Below are 7,799 nucleotides of genomic sequence, written 5' to 3' on the forward strand. Positions count from 1 at the left end.
CAGAAATAACAGAAGAATGAGCCGAAACGGCAGAAATAACAGAAGAATAAGCTGAAAAAGAAGCCGCAGAAGAAGAAGTAATTTGAAAAAGCAAAAAATATGAGAAGAAACAGAAGAAGATGAATAATAAGAGAAGGAGATGTAAACTACAAGAAGAATAAGAATAACTAAAAGAACAAGAAGAACAAGAAGTAGGAAACAGAAGAATAAGCCGAAACAGCAAGAAATAACAGAAAGAATAAGCCGAAAAAGCAGAAATAACAGAAGAATGAGCCGAAAAAGCAGAAATAACAGAAGAATAAGCCGAAACAGCAGAAATAACAGAAGCATAAGCTGAACAAGAAGAAGCAGCAGAAGAAGTACTTGAAAAAGGAAAAAATTCAGAAGAAACAGAAGAAGATGAAGAAGAAGAAGGAGACGTAGAACTTCAAGAAGAACAAGAAGTACTAGAAGAACAAAAAACAAGAAGAAACAAAAGAATAAGAGAGAAAAAGCAGAAATAACAGCATAAGCCGAAAAAGCAGAGAAATAACAGAAAGAATAAGACGAAAACAGCAGAAATAACAGAAAGAATAGGCCAAAAAATCAGAAATAACAGAAGATTAAACTGAGGAAGAAGCAGAAGAAGCAGAAAAAGTGGAAGTAATTTGAAAAAGCAGAAAATGCATTAAAAACAAAGAAGATGAAGAAGAAGAAGAAGAAGAAGAAGAAGCGATGTAGAACTACAAGAACAAAAACAAGAACTAGAAGAACAAGAAGAAGAAACAGAAGAATAAGAGGAAAAAGCAGAAATAACAGAAGAATAAGCAAAAAAGCAGAAATAACAGAAGAATAAGCCGAAAAGGCCAGAATTAACAGAAAGAATCAGCTGAGGAAGAAGCAGAAAAAGCAGAAGAGGAAGTAATTGAAAATGCAAAAAATGAAGAAGAAACAGAAGAAGATGAAGAAGAAGAAGAAGAAGAAGAAGAAGAAAGGAGATGTAGAACTACAAGAAGTACAAGAAGAATTAAAGAAAAAGAAGAACAAGAAGTAGAAAAAGAATAAGCCAAAAACGCAGAAATAACAGAAGAATAAGCCGAAAAAGCAGAAATAACAGAAGAATAAGCTGATGAAGAAGCAGAAGAAAGCAGATGAAGAAGAAGAAGAAGAAAAAAGGAGATGTAGAACTACAAGAAGAACATGAAGAACTAGAAGAACTCAAGAGCAAGAAGTAGAATAGGAAGAATAAGAGGATAAAGCAAAAATGACAGAAGAAGAAGCCGAAAAAGAAGAAATAACAGAAGAAGAAGCCGAAAAGGCAGAAATAACAGAAGATTCAGCTGAGGAAGAAGCAGGAAAAAGCAGAAGAAGAAGTAATTGAAAAATCAAAAAATGCAGAAGAAACAGGAAGAGAAGAAGAATAAAAAGGACATGTAGAACTACAAGAAGAACAAGAAGAACTAAAAGAACAAGAAGAACAAGAAGTAGAAACAGAAGAATAAGAGGTAAAAGCAAAAATAACAGAAGAAGAAGCCGAAAAAGCAGAAATAACAGAAGATTCAGCTGAGGAAGAAGCAGAAGAAGCAGAAGAAGAAGAAGAAGAAGAAGTAATAGAAAAAAAAAGTGTAGAAGAAACCGATGATGATGAAGAAGAAGAAGGAGATGTAGAACTACAAGAAGAACAAGAAGAACTAGAAGAAAAAGAAGGACAAGAAGAAACAGAAGAATAAGAGGAAAAAGAAGTAATAACAGAAGAATAAGCCGAAACAGCACAGATAACAGAAGAGTAAGCCAAAAAGCAGAAATAACAGAAGATTCAGCTGAGGAGGAAGCAGAAGAAGAAGAAGTAATTGAAAAAGCAAAACATGCAGAAGAACAGAAGAAGATGAAGAAGAAGAAGAAAGAGATATAGCACTACAAGAAGAATAGGAAAACTGAAAGAACAAGAAGAACAAGAAGTAGAAACAGGGGAATAAGCCGAGAAAGCAGAAATAACAGAAGAATAAGCCGAAGCAGCAGAAATAACAGAAGAAAAATCTGAAAAAGAGCAGAAGAAGCAGAAGAAGAAGTACTTGAAAAAGCAAAAAATGCAGAAGAAAAAGAAGATGAAGAAGAAGAAGGAGATGTAGAACTACAAGAAGAACAAGAAGAACAAAAAGAACAAGAAGAACAAGAAGTAGAAACAGAAGAATAAGAGGAACAGCAGAAAGACAGAATAAGCCGAACAGCACAAATAACAGAAGAGTAAGCCGAAAAATCAGAAATAAGAGAACAATCAACTGAAGAAGAAGCAAAAGAGGCAGAATAAGAGCAAGTAATTGAAAAAGCAAAAAATACAGAAGAAACGAAAATGATGATGAAGAAGAAAGAAAGAAGAAGAAGAGAAGAAGAAGAAGAGATGTAGAACTACAAGAAGAACAAGAAGAACTAGAAGAACAAGAATAACAAGAGGAAGAATCAGAAGAATAAGAGGAGGAAAAGCAGAAATAACAGAAGAATAAGCCAAAAAGCAGAAAAAACAGAAGAATAAGACGAAACAGCAGAAATAACTGAAGAATAAGCTGAAAAAGCAGAAATAATAGAATAATAAGCGAAACTGAGGAAATAACAGAAGAATAAGACGAAAAAGCAGAAATAACAGAAGAATAAGACGAAACAGCAGAAATAACACAAGAATAAGCCGAAAAAGCAGAAATAGCAGAAGAATAAGCCGAAAAGGCAGAATTAACAGAAGAATCAGCTGAGGAAGAAGCAGAAAAGCAGAAGAGGAAGTAACTGAAAATGCAAAAAATGAAGAAGAAACAGAAGAAGATGAAGAAGAAGAAGAAGGAGATGTAGAACTACAAGAAGAACAAGAAGAATTAAAAGAACAAGAAGAACAAGAAGTAGAAAAAGAATAAGCCAAAAATGCAGAAATAACAGAAGAATAAGCCGAAAAAGCAGAAATAACAGAAGAATAAGCTGATGAAGAAGCAGAAGAAGCAGATGAAGAAGAAGAAGAAGAAAAAGGAGATGTAGAACTACAAGAAGAACATGAAGAACTAGAAGAACTCTAGAGCAAGAAGTAGAATAGGAAGAATAAGAGGATAAAGCAAAAATGACAGAAGAAGAAGCCGAAAAAGAAGAAATAACAGAAGAAGAAGCCGAAAAGGCAGAAATAACAGAAGATTCAGCTGAGGAAGAAGCAGAAAAAGCAGAAGAAGAAGTAATTGAAAAATCAAAAATGCAGAAGAAACAGAAGAAGAAGAAGAATAAAAAGGACATGTAGAACTACAAGAAGAAAGAAGAACTAAAAGAACAAGAAGAAAAGAAGTAGAAACAGAAGAATAAGAGGTAAAAGCAAAAATAACAGAAGAAGAAGCCGAAAAAGCAGAAATAACAGAAGATTCAGCTGAGGAAGAAGCAGAAGAAGCAGAAGAAGAAGAAGAAGAAGAAGAAGTAATAGAAAAAAAAAGTGTAGAAGAAACCGATGAAGATGAAGAAGAAGAAGGAGATGTAGAACTACAAGAAGAACTAGAAGAACTAGAAGAAAAAGAAGGACAAGAAGAAACAGAAGAATAAGAGGAAAAAGAAGTAATAACAGAAGAATAAGCCGAAACAGCACAGATAACAGAAGAGTAAGCCAAAGAGCAGAAATAACGGAAGATTCAGCTGAGGACGAAGCAGAAGAAGAAGAAGTTATTGAAAAAGCAAAAAATGCAGAAGAAAAGAAGAATGAAGAAGAAGAAGAAGATATAGAACTACAAGAAGAACAAGAAAACTAAAAGAACAAGAAGAACAAGAAGTAGAAACAGAGAATAAGCCGAAAAAGCAGAAATCACAAAAGAATAAGCCGAAAAAGCAGAAATAACAGAAGAATGAGCCGAAACGGCAGAAATAACAGAATAAGCTGAAAAAGAAGCAGAAGAAGAAGAAGTAATTGAAAAAGCAAAAAATTGAGAAGAAACAGAAGAAGATGAAGAAGAAGAAGGAGATGTAGAACTACAGGAAGAACAAGAAGAACTAAAAGAACAAGAAGAACAAGAAGTAGAAACAGAAGAATAAGCCGAAAAAGCAGAAATCACAGAAGAATAAGCCGAAAAAGCAGAAATCACAGAAGAATAAGCGAAAAAACGAAATAAAAGAAGAATAAGCCGAAACAGCAGAAATAACAGAAGAATAAGACGAAACAGCAGAAATAAGTGAAGAATAAGCCAAAAATGCAGAAATAACAGAAGAATCAGCTGAGGAAGAAGCAAAAGAAGAAGTAGTAATTGAAATAGCAAAAAATACAGAAGAAACAGAATATGATGAAGAAGAAGAAGAAGAAGGAGATGTACAACTACAAGAAGAACAAGAAAAACTAGAAGAACAAGAACAACAAAAAGAAGAAACAGAAGAATAAGAGGAAAAAACAGCAAAAACAGAAGAATAAGCAGAAAACGCAGAAATAACAGAAGAATAAGCCGAAACATCAGAAATAACAGAAGAAAAAGCTGAAAAGAAGCAGAAGAAGCAGAAGAAGAAATAAGTGAAAAAGCAAAAAATGCAGAAGAAACAGAAGAAGAAGAATAAGGAGATGTAGAACTACAAGAACAACAAGAACAAAAAGAAGAAGAAGAACAAGAAGTAGAAACAGAAGAATAAGCCGAAACAGCAGAAAAACTGAAGAATAAGCCGAAACAGAGGAAATAACAGAAGAATAAGACGAAACAGCAGAAATAACAGAAGAATGAGCTGAAAAAGCAGAAATAGCAGAAGAATAAGCTGAGGAAGAAGCAGATGAAGAAGAAGGAGATGTAGAACTACAGGAAGAACAAGAAGAACTAAAAGAACAAGAAGAACAAGAAGTAGAAACAGAAGAATAAGCCGAAACAGCAGAAATAACAGACGAAAAAGCTGAAAACGAAGCAGAAGAAGCAGCAGAAGAAGAAGTATTTGAAAAAGGAAAAAATTCAGAAGAAAGAGTGAAGATGAAGAAGAAGAAGGAGATGTAGAACTACAAGAAGAACGAGAAAAACTAAAATAACAAGAAGAACAAGAGGTAGAAACAGAAGAATAAGCCGAAAAAGCAGAAATAACAGAAGAATGAGCCGAAACGGCAGAAATAACAGAAGAATAAGCTGAAAAAGAAGCCGCAGAAGAAGAAGTAATTGAAAAAGCAAAAAATTGAGAAGAAACAGAAGAAGATGAATAATAAGAAGAAGGAGATGTAGAACTACAAGAAGAACAAGAAGAACTAAAAGAACAAGAAGAACAAGAAGTAGAAACAGAAGAATAAGCCGAAACAGCAGAAATAACAGAAGAATAAGCCGAAAAAGCAGAAATAACAGAAGAATGAGCCGAAAAAGCAGAAATAACAGAAGAATAAGCCGAAACAGCAGAAATAACAGAAGCATAAGCTGAACAAGAAGAAGCAGCAGAAGAAGTACTTGAAAAAGGAAAAAATTCAGAAGAAACAGAAGAAGATGAAGAAGAAGAAGGAGACGTAGAACTTCAAGAAGAACAAGAAGTACTAGAAGAACAAGAAAAACAAGAAGAAACAAAAGAATAAGAGGAAAAAGCAGAAATAACAGCATAAGCCGAAAAAGCAGAAATAACAGAAGAATAAGACGAAACAGCAGAAATAACAGAAGAATAGGCCAAAAAATCAGAAATAACAGAAGATTAAACTGAGGAAGAAGCAGAAGAAGCAGAAAAAGTGGAAGTAATTGAAAAAGCAGAAAATGCATTAAAAACAAAAGAAGATGAAGAAGAAGAAGAAGAAGAAGAAGAAGAAGAAGGCGATGTAGAACTACAAGAACAAAAACAAGAACTAGAAGAACAAGAAGAAGAAACAGAAGAATAAGAGGAAAAAGCAGAAATAACAGAAGAATAAGCCAAAAAAGCAGAAATAACAGAAGAATAAGCCGAAAAGGCAGAATTAACAGAAGAATCAGCTGAGGAAGAAGCAGAAAAAGCAGAAGAGGAAGTAATTGAAAATGCAAAAAATGAAGAAGAAACAGAAGAAGATGAAGAAGAAGAAGAAGAAGAAGAAGAAGAAGAAGGAGATGTAGAACTACAAGAAGTACAAGAAGAATTAAAAGAAAAAGAAGAACAAGAAGTAGAAAAAGAATAAGCCAAAAACGCAGAAATAACAGAAGAATAAGCCGAAAAAGCAGAAATAACAGAAGAATAAGCTGATGAAGAAGCAGAAGAAGCAGATGAAGAAGAAGAAGAAGAAAAAGGAGATGTAGAACTACAAGAAGAACATGAAGAACTAGAAGAACTCAAGAGCAAGAAGTAGAATAGGAAGAATAAGAGGATAAAGCAAAAATGACAGAAGAAGAAGCCGAAAAAGAAGAAATAACAGAAGAAGAAGCCGAAAAGGCAGAAATAACAGAAGATTCAGCTGAGGAAGAAGCAGAAAAAGCAGAAGAAGAAGTAATTGAAAAATCAAAAAATGCAGAAGAAACAGAAGAAGAAGAAGAATAAAAAGGACATGTAGAACTACAAGAAGAACAAGAAGAACTAAAAGAACAAGAAGAACAAGAAGTAGAAACAGAAGAATAAGAGGTAAAAGCAAAAATAACAGAAGAAGAAGCCGAAAAAGCAGAAATAACAGAAGATTCAGCTGAGGAAGAAGCAGAAGAAGCAGAAGAAGAAGAAGAAGAAGAAGTAATAGAAAAAAAAAGTGTAGAAGAAACCGATGATGATGAAGAAGAAGAAGGAGATGTAGAACTACAAGAAGAACTAGAAGAACTAGAAGAAAAAGAAGGACAAGAAGAAACAGAAGAATAAGAGGAAAAAGAAGTAATAACAGAAGAATAAGCCGAAACAGCACAGATAACAGAAGAGTAAGCCAAAAAGCAGAAATAACAGAAGATTCAGCTGAGGAGGAAGCAGAAGAAGAAGAAGTAATTGAAAAAGCAAAACATGCAGAAGAAACAGAAGAAGATGAAGAAGAAGAAGAAAGAGATATAGCACTACAAGAAGAATAGGAAAACTGAAAGAACAAGAAGAACAAGAAGTAGAAACAGGGGAATAAGCCGAGAAAGCAGAAATAACAGAAGAATAAGCCGAAGCAGCAGAAATAACAGAAGAAAAATCTGAAAAAGAGCAGAAGAAGCAGAAGAAGAAGTACTTGAAAAAGCAAAAAATGCAGAAGAAAAAGAAGATGAAGAAGAAGAAGGAGATGTAGAACTACAAGAAGAACAAGAAGAACAAAAAGAACAAGAAGAACAAGAAGTAGAAACAGAAGAATAAGAGGAAAGAGCAGAAATGACAGAATAAGCCGAAACAGCACAAATAACAGAAGAGTAAGCCGAAAAATCAGAAATAAGAGAACAATCAACTGAAGAAGAAGCAAAAGAGGCAGAATAAGAGCAAGTAATTGAAAAAGCAAAAAATACAGAAGAAACGGAAAATGATGATGATGAAGAAGAAGAAGAAGAAGAAGAAGAAGAAGAAGAAGGAGATGTAGAACTACAAGAAGAACAAGAAGAACTAGAAGAACAAGAATAACAAGAGGAAGAATCAGAAGAATAAGAGGAAAAAGCAGAAATAACAGAAGAATAAGCCAAAAAAGCAGAAATAACAGAAGAATAAGACGAAACAGCAGAAATAACTGAAGAATAAGCTGAAAAAGCAGAAATAATAGAATAATAAGCCGAAACTGAGGAAATAACAGAAGAATAAGACGAAAAAGCAGAAATAACAGAAGAATAAGACGAAACAGCAGAAATAACACAAGAATAAGCCGAAAAAGCAGAAATAGCAGAAGAATAAGCCGAAAAGGCAGAATTAACAGAAGAATCAGCTGAGGAAGAAGCAGAAAAAGCAGAAGAGGAAGTAACTGAAAA

Source organism: Talpa occidentalis, unplaced genomic scaffold (genome assembly GCF_014898055.3).
Source record: "Talpa occidentalis isolate TD23 unplaced genomic scaffold, MPIMG_talOcc4v2.1 talOcc4.19, whole genome shotgun sequence".
Classification (NCBI taxonomy): Eukaryota; Metazoa; Chordata; class Mammalia; order Eulipotyphla; family Talpidae; genus Talpa; species Talpa occidentalis.